The sequence below is a fragment of the Myotis yumanensis genome, unplaced genomic scaffold, assembly GCF_028538775.1.
Source record: "Myotis yumanensis isolate MYYU_CA2020_CCGP unplaced genomic scaffold, mMyoYum1.0.hap1 SCAF_16, whole genome shotgun sequence".
NCBI lineage: Eukaryota > Metazoa > Chordata > Mammalia > Chiroptera > Vespertilionidae > Myotis > Myotis yumanensis.
This window is the reverse complement of record NW_027223767.1, coordinates 7202813-7225026: the sequence shown is the minus strand read 5'-3', so window position 1 is coordinate 7225026 and position 22214 is coordinate 7202813. Positions and strand designations below refer to the sequence as shown.

The 22214-nt window shown below is 46.0% G+C and overlaps 1 protein-coding gene across 1 annotated transcript in view; it reads right to left on the bottom strand.

Moving 5' to 3' along the window:
- LOC138993917 (heparan sulfate glucosamine 3-O-sulfotransferase 3A1) overlaps positions 1-22214 on the bottom strand; it is a 100686-nt gene that overhangs the window by 65069 nt on the left and 13403 nt on the right. The window lies entirely within an intron of this gene.

Sequence of the window (22214 nt, the reverse complement as noted above, 5' to 3'; positions counted from 1 at the left end):
ACGCTACTTGAGAGGTAAAGAGAAATGGAAAGGGGATAAGGAAAGTAATTAAAAGAAACACTCAAGTAAAAAGTGAATGATCACTGTGGAGGCCAAACGAAGCTGTCTCCCCTTAAAGTGCAGAGAAACCCTCGGCAGAGACGAGAAGAGGAGAGAGAAGGGCGGCCATAGACCCAGAGACCCCGGAGCAGAGGTTCGGCCGAGGGCTGTGCCGGGGCAGGCCTCATGGTCAGGTCTGCAGCCAGGAAGGTCTGCTCTGACAGGAAAATTCCTGAAAGGGGACAAACACAGGATGTCCCGGTAAATGCTTCAAAATGTTAAGAACAAACAAAGAGTACAATGAGTTACCTAAGGCAAGTCAAAGTAAAGTAAAAGTACAGGCAAAAAAGTTGAACAAGCAAAAATTAATGGGCAATTTGCCAAAACCGGTTTGGCTCAGTGGATAGAGCATCGGCCTGCGGACTGAAAGGTCCCAGGTTCGATTCCGGTCAAGGGCATGTACTTGGGTTGCGGGCACATCCCCAGTGGGAGATGTGCAGGAGGCAGCTGATCGATGTTTCTCTCTCATCGATGTTTCTAACTCTCTATCTCTCTCCCTTCCTCTCTGTAAAAAATCAATAAAAAATATATTTAAAAAAAAAAATTAATGGGCAATTTAAGTAGAAGAAAGACACCAAATAAGTCCGAGTTTAAGGATAAATGACCTAAGTAATGGTAAGAATGAAAACCCCTGGTTGCCCGTATAGAACCTTGATGCAAATTTGAAAACGCACCTTATCCCTGGGCACGGAGGCCCTGCACCAGGATGCTGGGTGTGGCCTCGAGCATCGCCCTCAGCGCCTGGCCCTGGGCTGGGCACTCTCGCGGAGGGACCCGAGGGAGACCATTTCACATATGGACAGTAAGTGCCACCCCAAACATCTAGAAACTCAAACATTCACAGGTGAGACTCTAGTTCCAGGTTACACTTTCAACTAGGAGGGAGATTAAATGTCTATCATACACACGGTCAGCCCTCCCTATCTGTGGGTTCCGAATACTCGGATTGAAAATATTCCAAAATAGTTACATTGTTGCTGACGCATACTATGTTGTCAGGCCTGTGATGTGGCCGTACTGAACACGTACAGGCCTTTTTTCTTGTAATAGCTCCTAAGCAATTCAGCGCAACAAGCCTCTACATAGCATTTCATTGCATTAAGTATAGTAAGTAACCTAGAGATGATACAGAACAAGTGCATAGGTTCCACGCAAACATTGCATCATTTTACATGAGAGACTTGAGATTATGGTATCTGTGGGGATGTCCCAAAACCAATCCCCTGTGGATACTAAGAGACAAATGTATTATATACTACGTATAGCTATTTTATTTGTTATACATATACAGTGGGGTCTTGACTTACGAGTTTAATTCATTCTGAGACCTAGCTTGTTAAGGAGCTCATTAACTCAAATTACTCTATCAACTCAATGCAAAAAATCGGCCGAGAGACAGCTGGTATCTCAAACAACTCGTTAGTTGGGACACTCGTCAATCAAGGCCCCACTGTATAAAGGTTTTAAGCAATTTATTATCTCTATGATACCATTCCCTTCTAAAATTCTAGAAATGAGTACATTGCTAGTAGATAGCCTCAGCTAACAGGCAGCTGATAGCAACTAGCACTTCTTCCTCACATTCTGGGCAGAGAGTGTAAGCACACACTGACCTTGATGTCACTGAGGAGATTGGCAAACAGCACACAAATACAGATTTTTATTTACTTATTTACTTTGCTCAGATTGTACAAACAACTGCATTCATTTTTTTAAAGAGTTTAAGTTATAGCTGGGCCACCAGCTTTTTAAACCAATTTCTTGATTCTGAAAATTTTTATTTTTAAACTAGAAGCTCAGTGTATAAAATTCATGCACTTGAGGGGGGAGGGGTCCCTCAACCCGGCCTGTGACCTCTCACAGTCTGGGAGCCCTCAGGAGATGTCTGACTGATGGCTTAATGCTGGCTGTTGGACATTCTTAGTGAGCCCAGCTTCTGTCTGAGCAGCACTCCCCCTGTGGGAGTGCACTGACTACCAGGGGGCAGCTCCTGCATTGGTCAGTGCATGTCATAGCAACCGGTCTTCCTGCCATTCAGTCGATTTGCATATTAGCCTTTTATTATATAGGATATTTCAAACACCCCTTCTCTACATCTCATTGGCCTAAAAGACTGCATTCTCACCCAAGACCTTAGCCCCACCCCTTGGCCCCTCCTTGCTAATCTTCTGAGAACAAACAGAAGTAATCCTAATGCAATTATCACCCTCAGGATAGTTCACATTGAGACCTTTACTAGTATTTATTTTATTTTATTTTTTGGTCACAGCATGTGACTGTGTTTAGGTTTAGCCTGATGATGCCCAGGCTAAAGTGATCAGACCTCTTTTAGCGCAAAACACTGCAGGCTCCATCACTCATATTATGGACAAATACCTCAACATAGTTAAGTATTGTCGTTCTGTTTAACTCAGAGGACAACTGCAACCCAGTGAGGTGCTTAGTAAAGAACCTGACATTGAACTAGAGTACTTAGTGCTCCAGGAAAAGCATTTAAAATGTTTCCTTCTTTTAAAAAGATAAAGACACCAAAGTTTAGGAACTTAAAGTGGCATTCCTGAGCTACCACTTGGTGAAATTCAGACTAATTCCAGCGATGTCACCCAGGTACACACAGAGCCTCAAGATGCTTACTCTCTGGGGGCTGGAGCCACGTGGAGCAGAAAGGAGCTGCTTTCATGGCCTCATTTCTGTTCACACCACATCTGAGCAAGGGCTCCTCCCTAGTGCCCAGCAGAAGCACCCTGGGACCTTTTAAAGGACGCACAGATGCCTTCAAAGCCCCCGGGCCAATTAACCAGGAGTCTCTGGGCAGAACCAGGGCACCAGTGTTTACAAGCTCCCCAGGTGACTCTCACAGCCAGCATGGGGCCCCATGCCCGGAGCAGTGGGAGCCCAGACATTGGCTGCAGCTGTGTAAGTCTCTCGCCTTAGGAGGTAACACCAGACTGCATTTTTCTCTCCCTGATGCTGATTTTTCTGGCCGGCATTCACCCTGAGAAACTGCCAGGCCACAGCCCTTCCTCAACTCACTGGCCACAGCCCTCCCACCAGGCCCAAGACACCAGGGATTCTAGCAGGAGACAGACACAGTGGCCAATGGCAGCACTTTCGCTCACACAAGCATCCAAAAGACAACGGTGTGTTTCACCAGCACAGATGCCCCAAACATAGGCGAGGAGAGCAGGAGCCAAGAGCAAAGTGAGGATGCCATGCGGTGTGCTGGTCTGGCTGGGGCTGAATGCCCGTCCTCAGAGATGTTGGCATCCTCACTGGGCAGCGAGCGCAGCCACAGAGAAAGCCGTAGCTGACACAGCACAGGCAGAGGCCCCTGTGGGCAGCCGTATCCTCAAGCAAAGGCCGGTGCTGGTACTGTCTCAAAATACCTACCAATGGGAACAGGATGGGTGGCCATTACCACCCTGCCTTTGGGGGACAGGCAAGTAGTAGCTCAGATTCATCTCTGGGAGAGGGGAGCCGCAGCCTGCCACCTGCCATGGAATGAGTCACACATGTGGGTGGCCGGGCAGTAGGTCCAGGGTAACTCGTTCTGCAGAAGGCAGCAACCACCGAGCCTGCCTCGGACAGACAGACACCCAGGCCATTCTGTGAACACGGCACATCCTGTCACCAGGGAGGTGGCCGGGGCAGTAACCCTATCTGATTCCTGACACTGCAGCCCCTCCCACCCACTCTGATCTCCTTACATCCTGGGATTGAATGGCCCCATAAAAATGTCCAGCGTGAAAGACAGGTTCAGAAACCCAAGAAACCTTACCCCATGAGGTCCTTCAGCATCCTCCGCCCTCCGCCTCAGGCCCTGACCCCAAGCCCGCCCTACCTCCCCCCTGGCCAGGAGACAGTCTATGGCTGTGGGTCCCGTTCCCCTACATGGATGGAAATCACTGACAATCACATCCACTGGGACAAACTCATAGAGTCAAATGCCATGGCACCCGGCTGAGCTCCAGAAGACGGTTCATGAAGCCAGTCCACAAGCCTGTGACCATAAACCTTATGTTTACGATGACAGAGCAGTGCGCACGCTCATAAGAAGATGGTTCTTGTCTGACTTGCCTTGCCTGCAGGCCCCCGCTGCTTTTACAGGGGACTGTGCAGCAGAAGCGGACACGGGACCTGAAAAGACAGGTCAGCAGCTGTTGTTTGCTCACTTTGTTGGGGTAAAGGAGTAAGTCAGACCTAAAGGGGCTGTAACGACCCCACAGGCCCTCGGGGTGCCCTGCAAGTGAGAAAACACATGCCAGCTCCCACTCCTGCAGCGGGCAGGGTCCCACGGGAGAGGGGAAGTCAGTGGTGGGTGCAACTAAGCCCAGAGCCCGCGGGAGGGAGACCACATGTCATCGTTCAGAGTGGCTCCAGTACCGAAAGGAACTGAGGCTGGAGCATAGGAAGTTGGCGGGAAACTGAGGCCCAGGACCATGTTATGTCTCACTCGGTCGTTGTGCAGGAGGACTTGGAGTTGGCTGGGCTGTTCAATGGGAGCAGGGCTTGTGTAGGGTATCTGAAAGTGGGAATCCAGGCAAACTGAGAAACATGAGGATGTCCAGCTATTACGTGAGGGGTGGGGGATTTCGCTCCCTTCATCTCTGCAGCAGATTGACAGGTTGATATTCGGAAGGTTCCTACCAGCTCTGACCAGCTCTGCTACCAGGACTGACTAAGTGGACGGAGTCCAGAGGTGTCAGCCCAGCAAAGCATCACGAAACGGCCCGACCTCCAGGCACAGGTCCCGATGCTGGCCGGAGGCTGCCGCGCTCTCTGGCTGGGAAATCTGTCCCAGGCAAACACAGCTGCAGCCCTTCCTTCCCTCAGCCCAAGCTTCTGAACTTTGTAAATGCTTATAATTAACTGTGAGAGAGCAATTTAAAATCACAAAATTGCAACTTTTAGCACTGGTGCCAGGAATAAAGTTTTTCTGAATTATCAGTGAATGAAGGGTCCGGTCTATTATTACACAGTGAAACATTTGGACTCATCCCATTGACCAAAATCTGCATCGCCATTGCTCTGTAGGAAGCTAGAGTTTAGCATTGATTTTAGGAAGTTTCTAATGTTAATCCAAGAAAAGTAATTCTTGCATCAGCAGCACCTCGGGACATGTGTTAATAATATGTTTCTATATACAGATCTCTGCTCTCTGCACAGCAGCATGTATTTTTATCCCTCGGTGAAGATACGGGTGGGAAGTGCATTGAGGAAGCTGGGAGAGTGATGTTTCTCCAAAGACCGAGGCTCTTCTTGATGGAGATCCATATTTCTGAGAAAATTATCCAATCAGAAAATCTCTCCAGGTTCACATTTATTTTCATTACTTATAAATTTGGCTTCATTTTCTATCGTCTTACTGGATTGGTCAAGTTTAGCTGTAGTTTGGCTTAGCATCTCTCCAGTTTGAAGTTATTTTTATTCTTTTAGTGGTTATATTGAAATGTTTTGCATGACAATTGACTTAAGAAAACCTAAAGCTGGTATCTCTTACCTTCACCCTATCAACACAGTTTAAAATACTTCAATGCTGCCCCCACTTCACCTTCCTCTCATTCTCATTAGTGATCCAACCAACGTCTTACTTTAATTAATCTTATAGTCTTTGCTCATTTAGATGCACTAGCATGTTTACCGATTTCTTGGCTTAACATGGCATTTATTACATCATGGTTTCCTCTGGCTTCAGTCTTTCTGGCTAAAGTATGTCATTTAGTCATTATTTCAGGGGAAGTCTGTGTGTGGTTAACTCTCTTTTTGTTTATCTGAAAGTTCTCCAAGTTCTGTCTTAATAAACATATATTGGACCTAGTTATTCTATTCTCTGTCTCTATAAATGACCTTTTTTCTAGTCCTCCATTTCTTTATCTCTTTGGTAACTTTATCAAATATTTCAGTGATTAATATTACACGGCTGTTTTGCTCTGCTGTTTATCAAGTCGATATTTTCATTATTATGTTTTTCTGCTCTTTTATCTTCACTGATTTTTTAATTTCAACTCTATTTTTCATTTCACATTCTATTTGGCTCTTTTTCAAATCTTTATGCTGTCCAACCTTTTCATTATGATTTTTATATTTTCTTTTATTTCTTTAATAATTTGAAACAAGCATGTAAGTATCTTTCAGAGTATATATATTTTTGAGGTCTGTCTTGGGGTTTGTTGTGTCTGCTGCTTCCCTCTCATGGTTGATTTCTTTCCTAAATTGCTAACTGTGCACTTGTCCTCAATTGTGGTTGCTGATTGTGGGGAAGTCTCCTGGGAACCAAGTTATGAAAAATCATGGGACAGGTTTCAGTTTTTCTTCTGCCAAAGATACCAGGGTGTCAATGGTCCTGAGACCAGTCCTTATGTTGACGTCTGAGCTGTGGTTCTCACACTTCACAGGAAGTATGAACTCAGACCACTTGTGAACATACAGCTCAGACTGTGGTTTTCATTCCCTATGGTCGATTTTAAAATTTTGTCCAAAATCCTGTCTCTTCAGCGTTGTGTTCTGGTCCTTGGAGGTGAGGTTTTCTAACCCACAAGGTCAAGACCATGGGGTTTGGGCATTGGACATTCTGGAGGGGGCACAGTTTTGTTTCTCCTGACAAACACAAGACCGAATTCCAGCCTCGGGCTCCCTCCTACAGGAGCTGAATTCCAGCTCCTCTCTCCTGCTTACCCTCTGTGGGTTCCTGCAGCTCAGCCTCTACTTACTGCTCCGGCAGAATTTCCTTTCTTTGAACTTCAGCGTGGTGAACTTGCTTTTGTTGTGGTAGTTATATTTATGCAACATTCCTATGTGTTTATTGTTAGTGGGCGGAAGGGCGGGAATTAGATCACATCTTTCCTCTGCTCAGTTCATCTCATTGCTGGAAGTGTTGCTGAGATAATGAAAGGTTTTAATTATGAGGCTATATTGGTACCACATCTCACAGCCACTCCATTGCCGTAATGCTCACAGATGCACCAGCCTGAGCCTTCCCGTGGGGACTGCTGGGGGCCCTGGCTGGTACGAGGTACACACACCTGGATGTCCCAGGCTGACAGAGCGAATCGGATCACTCGCTGATCATGTCCCCAGGCGTGCCTGCCAGCTCCTTCCATTTTCATCTGTCTGCACAACCAGTAATGGTTTCTAAGATGCTCATTTTTCACAACTATCAACTTCTGAAACTTTAATGCTGGAGACTAGTCTGGAAGTAAAATCTGATGTACATTCATTCCCTTGGGGAAGGTAGTGGGGGATGAAAGTTAAAATAGAACTCTTGGATAGCACACCTAAGGAATCTCATTGCTGCCTCCCCCTTTAGCCTCCTGGTCTTCACATGCTCTGTTCTATAATCTAAAACGGGTCTCTAGCCATTCCACACTCCTCCCACCTTCCTGTGCAGCAAGCTATGTCCTACATGGGTAGACGGGAAATTCTATTCTGGGAGTCGCCACTAATCCAGCTTGGACCATGGCACAGTGCAAAAGCTAGGAGAGAGCAGGTTAACCAGCAGTTCCTCTGGCCTCCCAAAGCTTTCTTATAGCTCAAAACTGATGAAGTGTTCCAGAATTATTGACATTTTAATATTTTCACCACATTTGGGAGATTCCAGCTGTTACCCAGGAATGCAAAATAAAAGAAATTCTTAGGATATCCTATATAATAAAAGGCTAATGTGCAAATTGTCCCCTCGACCGGGAGTTTGATGGGGAGTTTGACCAGGGGGCAGGGCCAGCCGACCAACCACTTGTGGTCCCTCCCCATGGCCGGCCCCACGCCTGATCAGCCCCGCCACCCCAATCAGGGCAGGCTGGCCAGACCCCACCCTTGCACAAATTCATGCACTGGGCCTCTACTAGAAGGTATAAATCAATAGTCAGTGCTACATTGGGCAAAAAGTAGTCATTGCGATGATATTTCCATTTCTCAAATGACTGGTTGTTTCCTTTATCTACTATCTAAAACAAAAATTGTTTTTGCTTTTTCTTCTAAAATGATAAAAACACAGATGTTTAGTCCTAATCCCCATTTTCATGATAACAGTAATAACACCTTATAAGCAATTTTGGAAACAGGAAGAGGAAATAATCACTCATCCTTTTTTTTTTTAATTCTCACCTGAGGATATTTTCCCATTAATTTTTAGAGAGAATGAAAGAGAGAGGGAAAGACAGAGAGAAATATCGATGCCGGAGAGGAGCCTGCAGACAAGGTATGTGCCCTTGACCGGAATCGAACTTCGGTCCCCAGGACAACGCTCTACCCACTGAGCCAAACCGGCGAGGGCTAGTCACTCATCCTTCATTCTAGCACACACACAACTTAATCTATTTCCTCTCAGTCTATTTTTTTGACTTATGACTTTTATTTAAACAGTTAAAATCATAGTGCCCCATGCATTTTTAATGCCTTTAAGAAAGCTCTGGGTTCCTAAACATCTCGCTGTTTTTGTCATCTAACAACCTCTAACCGGAGCAAACCAAAATTTTTTGGCCGACTTTTACAGAAAAGGAAACCGAGGTGCAGGCATTTGATGGCGAGTTGCTGGGTGTGACAGGGATACAAGGAGAGAGGTTGTTCTCAGGCTCTTTGTGGGTGTCCACAGGCCTAGGGCACTCATCTGCTGGGCTGCTGCGGGCTCCTGGGCAATGAGGAGAGGCGCGGGGGGAGCTGCGGGGACAGAGGTGGCTTGGAGAGCAGCAATTACATGTCTAATCAGTCATTACAGTGTCTGCCTCCCAAGAAACAATGAAGCCAGCTTTCCTGGGAGACATTTAGTTCCAAAGGGAATTCCAAAAAAAAACCCCACCCCCACCCCCCAAGCCTGTGTGAGGGCAGCACAGGGCAGGCAGCAGCCTCATCCTGGGCTCTGGTGAACCTGCTCAATGGGATCTGCAAATTCTCCACTACCACTCCCACCCCCCACCCCCATCTCCTTAGCTTCAGGTTTTCCATTGCAGAGCGGGGTATTAGCTCAGCAACTTTCCTGCTCTGTGAGTGCAGGAAGAGCATCTCCCTCAGAGCATCCATGATGGCGAGGGCTGCCCACGTGACAACTCCTGTTTGTCTGGATGGTAACTAGCAACCGTCCCTCCCTCTCCCACAGCCCTGGGAGGAGTCCGAGCAGTCACAGGCCCTGAGGAATCATGAAAACAGGAGGATCCACACTGGAGAGAGAAGAAATGGGTGGAAAGACATGCGATAAAACAAGTGTAGTAGGATGTGAAGAATGAGCTTTAGGGTGAGTAGTTGCGCATTCACTGTAAACTCATTTTAGCTTTGCTACGTACTGGAATTTCTCAGAATAAAATGCTGTTTAACAGCAAAACAAGACAAGACAGAGACTTCACAGAAAAATGGTTTCCTAAATGACAAACTGCTCCAGCTTAGATAATTGTCTTTTCTCTTCACCTCACCCTCTCTCGTGTCCTTTTTACTTCTATGAATTGCTTGAAAACATTCCTCTAAGTCTAAAGGGAACCAAATGTGATCAGAAAATAGTGATTAAAACCCATTTACTTAAAAAACGTTTTTATTGATTTTAGAGAGAGAGAGAGGAATGGAGAGGAAAAGAGAGAGAGTAACATCGACGAGAGAGAAACATTGGTTGTCTGCCTCCTGCACACCCGCTACCAGGGATCCAGCCCCAAAACCCGGGCATGTGCCCTGACTGGGAATGGAACCAGCGACCCTTCGGTGAACCGGACAGCGCCCAACCAACTGAGCCACACCGGCCAGGGCTCAAACCCATTTTTGAGAGAACAAAACTGAGTCCTAGAGAGGGGATTAAGGTCCCAAATCAAGTTACCACAGGGGGTTTGGAGCAGAACGAAGGCCCCCTGTCTCCCAGTTTACACGGCGTCCTCACACGCCTCCCTCGGGTGGAGAGCTGGATCTCTTCCTTGTGAACCTTCACCTGGGAGGACTAGGAAGCTACTGCACTTGGAAACTGAGTGGAGGTTTAAAAGAAGTTAGGGTGCTGAGGACAGCCCACGAGCGAGCAGAAGGGACGCAAGAGCGTCTGAGACTGGACTCTGCTTCTGAGACAGGGCTCACAACTGACCTTTGGCTTCTGTTCCTAGAAGCTGGCTCCCTGAGCAGACGTCCGGCTGTGATTTAACCTGCTGAGGGCACTTCACCTGCTGACCTTTAGACCCATTCTCTCATTTGAAAGGATTTAGAAGATGGAAATTCAACAGCCATTTTCAGAGTTTCTACCAGGTGCGAGATACTGGGCCAGAAACGTCAGGAAAAATTTTAAAAATGAGCAAAACATGGATACAAGGAGATCACCATCCTAGGAGGGACCTGGGAGAGAAAAGGAGTAAGTGAAAATTTTATGTACTGAACTGCAGAAAAGCGATGACCCTTTTCTACCATAGGCCAGGCTTAATGAACACCTTGACCTCCGCAGGCAGAAAGGATTTTTATGCAAAGGCCTGGAGTTCAGAAGGTCCTGGAGAAACAGTACAACACACTCCATCAAAGCTTTCCCCTCACACCTGGATTGCAGTCAAAATATGCACATCCATGCGAATGCTCACCCTGACCTACTAAGTGCCAAACTTGTTCGATCTTTGGAGGTCTTGGCTGCTCCCCGCCTCCTTCCTGCCTGCATTTAAGAGGACACTCTCCTGGCCGCCATGGCCTTACAGTTGTCCTGCGTCTCGTCTGACCTCTCGGAATGCACTTTAAAACATTCTCCCATAGCCCAGGGCCCCCAGCCAGGCTTCCTCCAAGCCTCCTGCCCTCGGTCTCTTAAAAGCTCAGTCTGCCTCTGGTTTCTCCTCTCACTGCTAAGAGCACTCCACATCCACATTCGTCGTGTTCCGCCGACCTCTGTGCATTCAAATCCACACCCCTCAGCCACACTCAGCCTCGTGCATTTCCAGGCAAACGTGATAACATTTGGGGAGAGTCATTTTTAATTCCTTTCCTTCTCCCAAACCAACCAGACACCACATTGCGATGATTCTCCGGTCCAGTCTCCCCTGGCTCAGGTCTTCATTAGCTGTGGCCCAATGACCGCAGATGGTGCCTCAGTGAGTTCCCACCTGCAGTACCACCCCACACTGAACATCAGCCTAATTCAGTCAGCCCTATCTACCTATCTCCTTACAGCATTTAAGGGCCTACACCACTGCCTTGCTCAGAAACTTGTCCTATTTCCACAGGGAAAAAATACTAAACTTTTCAACTACCTTTCAGGACCCCACAGGGAGGTTCTAGTTTTTCTTTCTCATCTTATCTCACAACACTCCTCATAGGCAAACTACCCACTCTGGTTAAAGTGGGCCACCTCCCACCACCCCACACAGCACTCCCTCCCCCACTTTGCAGGTGCCCTCCCTGGACTTTGTTCTCCGTGTCTCCCTGTTTATCTAAGTCTATTCACTTCTGAGACCCCATCTCCTTCCGGAGGTTTCCTCCATTGTCCCAGCACGCGAAGGTCTCTACTGCGCTATCCACTCTGACATGTTCTGATGCTTATCATCTGCAGGCCCTCACGTGGCACTGCACACGCTACCCCTTACTGCAGCCTTTTCCTGATTCCCCAACCGAACAGCAAGCTCCCACACTAAGGGGAAAGGATCTTTTACTGGCTCAAAAAAGTTGGGTAATAATGGTTGAAGTCATAAAGCCAGGAAATTCCCAGCCTGCATTTTGATTTTATAATTTTCCAGTTCATAAGACATTTGTATATGACACTGCACAGCTCAGATAAAGGTGGGTGTGTGCGTTACAGAACGAACCACAGACACAAGCTTGAGTCTGCAGGCAGTCGACACCTAGTCCCAACAATGGGAAAGCCATCGTTAACCTTCAACTCCCACAATTTCAGCTTCCAGCTTATTCTAAACATTACTCAGAGATTTTAGCTTCTTCCACATGTGTTGAGATTCTAGACAACACAAGACCATACCAAGTGTTATCAAGAGTTTGCCCACAGAAGCTAAGAAAGGAGGGAAATTGTATTGGGAAAGAGGGAACTGAAAACAGACTAACTGCTGGAATGGCTACCAACGGACCAGCAGGCTGCGAAGCCTCCAGAGCTTCCATTGTAAATATTAAGCTTCATTCCAGCTCCAATGCTGGGCAGCAAGGGGAGGCAGCAGGTGGCTGGGAGGCTAGAAAGTTCTTCCAGGGCAGCACCACGGAGAAGCTGCCCTGCTGAGGCCACGGAGACAGGGAGGTCCTCTGGGCGGCTGGTGAGGCCTTCTCACTTAAAGGATGGCCCCCAAACCAGCAGCTTCGGCATCATTTGAGCACCTGTGAGAAGGGCCCATTCTCAGCCCCACAGGAATCCTCCTGCATCTGACCCTTAGCAGCTGGGCCCAGGACTGTGTGTAAATGAGCTCCCAGAAGATTCGGATGCCCACTGGGTTGGAGCAGCCTCAGCAGACAGACCATGCTGCTGGTTGTGTCAGCAACTGCTGAGTAACAAATGATCCAGAACTCAGTAACTTAAATAACAGACAGATGATCTCACACAGTTCCTGAGGGCCGGAATTCCTGGAGCAGCATATGGCGGCGGTTCCTGCTCAGGTGTCCCCTGAGGTTATAGGCCTGTGGTCAGGGGAGGCTGCGGTCACAGGCAGGCTTGACGAGGCTGGAGGATCCATTATAGACACACTAATGCTGCCTAGCTGTGGCAGACTTCTGGCCCTTCCCTGTGGGCCGAAGGGCTGCTGATTCCCCCATTCAAGTCATCCAAGATAAAGAACACACCCATGTCGGAAAGTAGTCTTTTTATAACAGAACCCGAGAGTAGCATTCTATCGCTTTCGCCACACTCAATTTGGTATGAGTGCCTACACCCAGCCCACACTGGGAAGAGAGGGTTAAGGCCACCCCCTGAAAGAGGGGGTATCACAGAATCTGTGGGCACAGCTTCTAAGCCACCAGGATGGCAGGGTTGGAGATGTTAAGAGCACAGAGCAGCTGAAGCATCCCATTTTAATTAGGATGTTGCAGTTATAAAATACATATGTCATGAGGGTGTAATGTATAGCTTGGTGGTTATCTATCTATATAATAGAGGAATATGCAAATTATCCAGGAAGCTGTAATGTCAAGACCGAACAGCAGGAACCTGAGGCTGCATGGTGCCTGGACAGGGCAAGGGACCTCAGGCCACGCCCCTCGCCTGGTGGGGCTTGATGGGGGGCCTCAGGCTGTGCCCCCAGCCCAGCACCAAGCCGGGACACCGCAGGCCGCACCCCCTGCCCCTCGGGGCTTGACAGGGGACCTCAGATCACACCCCTCACCAGGCAGGGCTTGATGGGGGACCTGAGACTGCACCCCCATTTGGCGCTGGGCTGGGGGATCTGAGGCTGCACCCCCGCCCCCCAGTGCCAGGCTAGGGGACCTGAGGCTGTGCCCTCTGCCTGGAGGGGCTTGACGGGGGTGGGGCTGACCAGGTCTTGGTCTCACCGAATGGGGGTGGGGCCAGCCGGGTCTCGGTCTCCTACGTTTTCGAAGTGGGTGCAGGTGGTGGGCAGGGACTTGACTCTGGGTTCCATGGTGCACCCCAGACTCTGCCAGGAGGGATATTTTCATATACATTTTACTAATTTTCTTTCATCTCTGACACTTTTATTATAGAGAAAGGGCAAATAGCAATATTAAAATATTTCCTCTAATTAATTTCCTTTTAATGTGCACAAATTTCATGCACCAGGCCACTAGTAGTTAATAAGATTGTATATTTTAAGTTTCTCAGAGAGTAGATCTTAAAATTCTCATCACAAGAAAAAAAAATTTGTGGCTATGTATGGTGACAGATGTTGGCTAGACTTATTGTGGTCATCATTTTGCAATTCAAAAAAATAAATCTCTCCAGCACACCATCCTAAGAATCAACTGTTTATTCCTAGATATACCGCCTGGCCAGCATGAGACGAGAGCTGGCCAGTCCAGAGTCCTCTAAGCCGTATGGACTTTCTGCTGACAATGGGCCCCTGGAGTGGCTTTCCAGCTGCTCACCACAAAGGGCCTACCTTCTCCATCACCTTCTGCCTTGAAGAGCTGTTAGGTCTGGCTGTGGAGGGACCAGTGAAGCCAACTGGCCCTCCTGGGCGAGAGGAAGAATGAGAGCAGGACTGTTCACGACGACGGGAAAGCCAGGCTTCAATGGCCCACATCCGTAACCAGTACAGATGACATGGAGAGCAGTGCACTTTCCAGCTCAGTGGGAACCAACAGAAATCACTGAGACATTCCTGTTTTGCAGATGAAAAACCTCAGTCACGAGGAAGTCTAGGGTGTGGTATAAGTTCACTAATTAGTGAGGACGCCAGGCCCGGATTCCAGGCTTTTCCACAACCGTCGACATGACTGCCATTGGCATCAGCTCAGGCTTCCACTCCACGTTTGTGCCATGGCTACGGCAGGACCCCAGGCAGGACTGACAGCAGCGCTGTTATTCATGAGGAAAAGATTGCTCAGAGTAGCTGTAATCTAGAACCCAACCGAATGGACTCTCTCACACCACCAGTGGGAGCATCTGAAAACAGTGTTTCCAAAGGGCAATTTTGCAGTGTCTATCAAAAGCCTTAAACAACGTGCCTGCCATTTAACCCAACCATTTTTCTCCCAAGAAGTCACCCTAAAAAATAACCAGGGGTGAACACTCAGGATCTGTTCCAAGGAACCCACTGCAGTTTTGTTTGTCTTAGTGAAATGCTGGACTTGAATAGTAAGGAGTTCTTAAGCGCCTCATGGCAGAGCCAGACAACAGAATCTCTGCCACATTAAGCATCTGTAAGGGCGGGGCTTCGCAGTGGTGTTTGGAGAGCTGTGCTTTCTTCACTCACGGCCTTAATCCAGTCTGGGGCCTGGGACCCACAGATCTCCCATGGAGACCCAGTTCCCAGCACAGTGCTCTCACGGGAAAGGGACCTGGAATAGTTAATGAATGAGTAAATGAGAAAATAACAACTACTCTTACCGTGGCACCAAAGTGCCTTAATAACAAAGTCACACTCAGGTAAGGGAAATTACAAATACCATGTCAATAACAATAACTATTTGCAAGTATGGTGATTATTTAAATTTGAATTACTTCATGTATTAAAACTAGCATTGACTTTCCATTATTATGATCCCCAAATTCTCTATTTCTATTAATTGTACAAAATGTATGAACAACATGTAGCTAGCTGTCTGATGTCAAAAAACCTAAGAAATTTTAATTTTAGGTAAGCTGGAGATTCTTTGACCACATCACACATCTATATACTTAAATATCCGGATGCCTAGCACTGTGCATCGTTTTTTTATTAAAATATTTGTGTAATTGGATACATTTTGGCATTTAAATGAAATTTTCTTTTTTTTGTTTCAGAATAATGAAGACTTTATCACATTTCTACCTGTACAATACTGTTGAGAATATAAATTCACACAACCATGTGGAAATCAATTTAGTGGTGTGTATGAAATGTTCATAGCCTTTGACCTTATGATTCTATTTCTAGGCACACATTCTAAACAACTTGTACTCAATGTAACAAATAACATTACAAAGATATCCAGCAAGGTGCCACTTATAATAGTCCCAAATTTAAAAAGTACCTAAAGACAAAACAAGTAAATTATGATATATTCTTAAAATAGGATTTAGAAGTCAATACAGTATTTATAAAAGGCCTACCAGTAAACTTAGCAAGGTTTATACTATTCTCCTAAATGATAAAATTATTATTATACATTGTATATATGCCCTGAGCCTCATTAGGTTAAAACGTTTTTTAAAAAATGAGTGCTATGTAGTAGAATGCCTGGGAGGAAGTGCATCTAGCCGGTTGCAAGGGTTGTCTTTTCTGTATTTGCTGTTTTCTGTCATGGGTCAGCCATGCAGAGCTTGTGCAAAGAACTCCAACATACGCAGTCCTAAAATCATCACACTGCATAAACCACACAGTAAAAGTTACAGGGCTTATGGGGAAAATAGACTTAGGGTACAACACTCAGACACTTAACCAGTAGCATCGTAAAAAAAGGCGGGAACCTAATAAGAGTAGCACAGTTTTACACACCTTAAATGGTTATGAAATTCATAAATACTACAATAAACATGGCACTTAACCTTGAAAACACCCTAAAGTTTTCTTGTGAAAGTGGGTACTGGAAGGCTGCAGCTTGTCAGTGACTGTGAAGTGGTACCTACAGCTGGACACCACACACATGTGTGCCGTAACGTGTGGTGAGCTGAGGGCTGTGTGTGTGCATGTGTGTTTTCTTGCGTGGCTGGGTTCAGCTGGGTACAGTTTTCTGCATTCCTTTAGTGTTTCTTGTGGATGAAAATGCACATAAACAAACGCAAAATTCACTTCATGCTCAAATTATCCCCTAATATCCTTGTTCCCAGGAACAGACTCACTTGATTAAAACAAGCATCAGAGCAGAAGTGCCTGTCCTGTCTTCCGAATAAATAACTTTGATAGCGGCTAGTAAAGGCATACTTCTACAGTCGTCTACACACGCTGTACTATCTCACAGCCACTAGCCACGTGAATAAAGAATAAAGACATATGAACCTGCTTGTCAACCAGTAGGCAAAGGAAGCAATGGGATGACTAAATATTTTACTCTTCAAACACGTTATATCGCTGTTACATCTCAGAAGCATTACCCGATGACTAGAAGAGCTATGAGCTGTTTAAATAAACTCTGGTCTATCAGGTAAGTGTTGGACTAAATGGTCCGGAGGCCATTTCCCATGCTGATAATGAGATCTGATGATAGTGGGCTTTTTTCTTATTAATAAGGCACTTTATTTTGGATCACAGTAAACAAGCTCAGTTCCCAGTGGGCTGGGATTTAGTACTCCATGAATTTCAAACAAGAATCGAATGCAATAAAAATAAATCCAGTCACATCATCCTGAGCCTAAGTATTTCAAATTTATAAAAATATGTTTAAAGTATATTTTACATGTCGTTGTGTCTAAGAAAACTGCAAATATGTGGACCATCTCTTATTTCTGTCATTTTTATATGAACATATGCTGTTAAATAGTCCAAGTTACATTCCTCTGACCACGGAAGACACTTGTTTAACTACTGTCTTAGCATCTCTGTGCCAACAGAACACAACCCAGAGACTCAAACTTTTTTATTCCCTAAATGTTACTCAACTACAATAGGAAGTTTTCCTCTATTTTAAAATTACTGTGACTTAAACAAACACAAGAAAAGGCCTTTCCTGGGAAACAGTGTGTCCAAATGAACACTTCCCTTTTTTTCTGATGGATGTTATAAAAGGGGAAACGACTCATTTGGCAAAGCCGAGTACATCATTACTCAAATCGGAGTTCAATAGTTCAGATTTTCAGAGGCCATGGGGAGGAAGAAAAAGAACTTTCTGTTTCCAAGGAAAATGATTTTGCCCGAGCTTTCCAAACTGAGCTAGTATATTCTACAAGATTCTGATCACAGGTACTCATAAATCAATATATTGAAATTGCTTACATATCTAATTATTATCTGATTTTGAGGACTTCCTGTTTTGAAGGACAATGATGTCAGTCAAACTTTACAACTGTGCTGGTGTCTATATATATAAAAGCCTAAGCGTCTGTTCGACCATTGGACTGGTGGCTCTATGACACCCACTGACCACCGGGGGGCAGATGCTCAATGCAGGAGCTGCCCCCTGGTGGTCAGTGCACTCCCACAGTGGGAATGCCACTCAGCTGACCAATGGGCACAAGACGCCAGGCTCATAGCTGGCGAGCGCCGCTGCGGCGGCACGAGCCTCTCCCCCAGACACTGCCCCTGCACGCCCCTCCCCCATCCGGACCGGAACTGGAATCGGGACCTGCATCAGGACTAACTGGGCATGAGCCAGCAGCTGCTTCTTGGTCATGGGCACGCCAGTATCATCCTCAGACAGGTGCGGAGACCACAGCAGAGTGGCAGCGAGCCTACCGAATGGTGGAGGTGGCAGGTGCATCTGGGCCAGGGTGAGAGGGAGTAGCACAGCCTCCCCGGCTACCTGCTGCTTCACACACTGCTACATCCCTTGGGGGATGCTGGACTGCCGGTTTCGGCCCAACCCCTGCAGGCCCACAGAGGGACCCCACTGGTGCAAGAATCCGTGCACCAGGCCTCTACAATCATAATAATAGATATACATAAGCCACTTATTCAAGCCAATTAGTAATCAATGAACTATTAACTTATTTACTTTTTTTATAAATGAGGGAAACATGCTTGCAAGAAGACAGCTGAAATATAACCCATCCATTGACATACTTTGCTAGACAATTAAGGGGTTTGCGCATGGAATGAGACAATGAATGGCCAATGGATTTCTAAGCATTTTGTAATAGTCAGCTTCTGCATTTGAATAGCACTGTTCATACATTAGATCACTTAATTAATGATTTTCATGCTTCCTTTGCCTGAGAAGTTAATTATATCTTAAAAGAAACCATATTTGAAATATTGTCATATCTCTCTTAATGCCTTACTTTTCAACCCACACTGTCGTATAGAGTATCCCCCAGCAGTGACTCTGATGATGTATAAGCAGACTGAGCAGTTCATGAGATCCTGTCATTGTTAATTTTGTGGAGGCAGATGACTGGCATTCCTGTAAAGACGGTACAGGTCTTCATCTCCACAAACATGGGGAAATGTTACTTATCAAAAAAAAAGTCAAGTGAACAAAATTATGGTAGAAATTGAAAAAGCAATAAATTTAGGGCCTGAGGAAATGTATCGGAAACCCACGGCCGTAGAAAAGATGTGACCAGGAAAACAGACATGGGGAAGAAGGTACAATGAACATTTCCACATCTAAGAATTTCAGGACTCAAAGGAGATGCTGGAGGTACCCACTGAAAACATCAAGTCTGACCATGAACGAACTCTGAAACTGTTTCTCATCCCACTCCAATGCACGTGGGTCTCCTTGGCCCTTTCCTGGTGGCCCTCCCAGCACGTATCTGTTCGGTGCTGTTTTCTACTTTCTCCCCTGCTGCAATTATGGTGAGTTCTGGTCATGCAGGTCAACCTTTCCAAGTTCTCTCACTCATACACAGAGGGTAGCATGGCAGCTGCTGTATCTCAATCAGGAGAGTAGATGAGTAGAGTGAAAATGCAGTCATCTGTCTAAACATAAGCCCACTAGCTTTTCAATTCTTCAGTTCTCTGGACTTCACACACTCTCCCTCTGCTCTCTGGACTTCACACTCTCTCCCTCTGCTCTCTGGACTTCACACTCTCTCCCTCTGCTCTCTGGACTTCACACTCTCTCCCTCTGCTCTCCTCCCTCATCCTCTCCAAATGGATGCCCTGAGGTGTTGCATGGTGCTGAGGGCCCACCTTGTGTCTCCGGGTGCACTGGAATCACAGGCTGGTGCAGTGGATTCCTGACTGCAACATTCCAGCACCAAATCTAGAGAGACGCCATGGAAATCATTCCTGACTTTAGATGCAGCAAGTCCCCTTGTTTTAAGCAACTTTCAGTTTGAAATGTCTTCCAAGTCCTTTCTCTAGGAGTTTATATGAATTGGAGAGAAATCATCACCATCAACTAAATGACAAATAAAACACTACAGTTTTTCCATGAGCAATCGATTTGCGAGTCAGACAGTTAAGGAATAAATTGGTTTGGTTTTCTCAGGGTTTTCTTCTCTCTCTCTTTTTTTAGTGTATTCTCATCATCACCAAAGTTTCCCGAGATGAGAAAGCATCAGGAACATAAGAAAGCATGTTTGATATTTGACATTCATAGAGGAAAAATAAGAATATGTCAATGATGGAAAAATATTCAATGGTTGAAACTTCTTTAAAAATTTCAGTGTTGGTGAGAGAAAACACAAAGCATTTAAATTTCTTCATTCTCTCATGGGCCTTTCAAGTGAGGTTAAAAAGATGGAGATTCTTTTTTTAAATAATGTTTTTAATCATCACCCAAAGAATGAGGATACATTTTCCATTGACTTTAGGGAGAGCGGAAGGGAGGGGGGAGGGAGGAGAGAGAAAAATGTCCATGTGACAGAGACACTATTGGTTGCCTCCCACACATGCACCGAAGCGGGAGAAGGGATTGGCCCTTCAACCCAGGTCTGTGCCCTTGACCTAGAATTGAACCTGTGACTTCTGGTGCACAGGCCGATGCTCTAACCACTGGGCTATGCTAGTCAAGGTAGATGGAGATTCTTAAAGCAAGTTTATGCTTCCTTCCACGCCCGCCATGCAGTTTAGCATAGGCTGGTGCAGCATAACTTGAAACAGAGCCACTATGCTTTCCCCAAAATTTTCAAAGAACATTCAACAGGCATAGCAGACACAACTTGTGTTCAATAATTAATACTGAAACCTTAGCATCCAACCAAAGAGCACAATCTGCAATTTAAAAAAAATCTCGCTAGAAACTTCTGACAAAAAAAAGGCCATTGGTCAAGTCACTATGCATATGTAACCATGTCAGTGCAGAAAACATTATGCAAAAGGCAGTAACCAGGACAAAGACACACTAAATACATTCTAAAGCCTCCTTCCTTATAGGGAATTTTATACCTGGATGACTAGCAATGATGGTCCTAAAACAAGGATAAGGAACTCACTGGCCAACTCCAGTCCAGCAAAGGAGAAGGCATAGAGCAGACACCTGGTGAAGTCCCTTACACTCCCTGTCTCTCTGAAGCATTTCCATTCTCCCACTGCCGGCTGGCTCTGTCACAGCACAACAGCCCATCCGGTCGCAGGGTCGCCAATCCCTTCCTGACTGAAGAGACACACATCCTTTCATTCCGGACCTCCTCCCCCTTCCTTAGCACTCGATACCACTGACCTTGAAACCATCTCCATCCCCTCCCCCCAACCCTGTATTATGAAAACTTTAACCACGGCCACAGTAGGAGAGACTTGTACAACAAACACTATTTACCCACCGACACCAAATTCTAAATACATAGTTTTATATTTTTATTATCATATAGCTATTCATCCATCTATCCATGATGTCATTTTTAATGCATTTCAAAGTAAATTATAGACATCAGTACAGTTCCTTCTAAACACTTCTGCCTTCATGGCATAACCTACGGAAACTGCCTCCCTTTGGGGAAGAATACACACGTTTTTCTGGTCCTGCGCCCCTTCCACCCTTTCCTTGTGTCTGCTACACACTTGCACGTCATGGTCATGGTCACGGCTGGCACAACCTCAGCAGCCATGCCTTTTGATGGCTCCTGAGCCTTACCTCATGAGCTGCAGCTCACCCCGATGCACTGTCCTCTTCATGGTCTAAAAGAAAGCTGTTTGTTCTCTATGATCACTGTTATTCCTATCTGTTCCCTATCATAGTCACAGTTACCACTAAACACACCTGAGCTGGAAATATTCTCCAATTTCTCCCCCCTTCTTCATTGCCAGCATTCCACAAAAAGCTTTACAATTCCTGTTACCGAAATGTCTAGCACATCATCCCCCAGTCCCATGCCTACAGCACCGCTAGCTCAAGTCTCCATTGTCTTTCTTTTAGGCCCTTTAACCGTCACCTGCTCAGTATCCTCCAACTTTCAGAGGCTTAGGCTCCATAGCAGAACCAGAGAAGAGCGAAGAGCGGGTCCTCTGCTGAAATCTTCAACACGCACTGCCAGGCCCTGCCCCCAGACAGCTGTGCTGCCCAGTACGGTAGCCACTGGCCTCATGGGGTTAGTAAACCCTTGAGATGTGGCTGGTCGGCACAGAGATGGCTGCGCCCATAAAACGCGCACTAGGCCTGTCATATCTCGTACGAAAAGGCAAAATATCTCATTGATAATGTTTTATTTTTGTTTACATATTGAAATGTTAATATTTCAGACATGTCAGCTTTAGTAAAAATAGTATTGAAATGAATTTCACCTCTTCATTCTTACTTTTTTAAGGCAGCTACTAGAAAATTTTAAATGGCATACGTGGCTCCTATTACATTTCTATTAGACAACGCTGATTGAGAATAAGGTCCCAACTCCCGAAACATGCCTTTTAAACATGCCCTCAGTGATCTTTCCTGGTGTCTTGCTCCTCTCTTGCCAAGGCACGTGGTTGAATTAAACCACGTGGTGGGACCATTTCTCAGAACGGAGGTCAGATGATGAGCTATTGCCTCATCCTGTCCTCTATCGC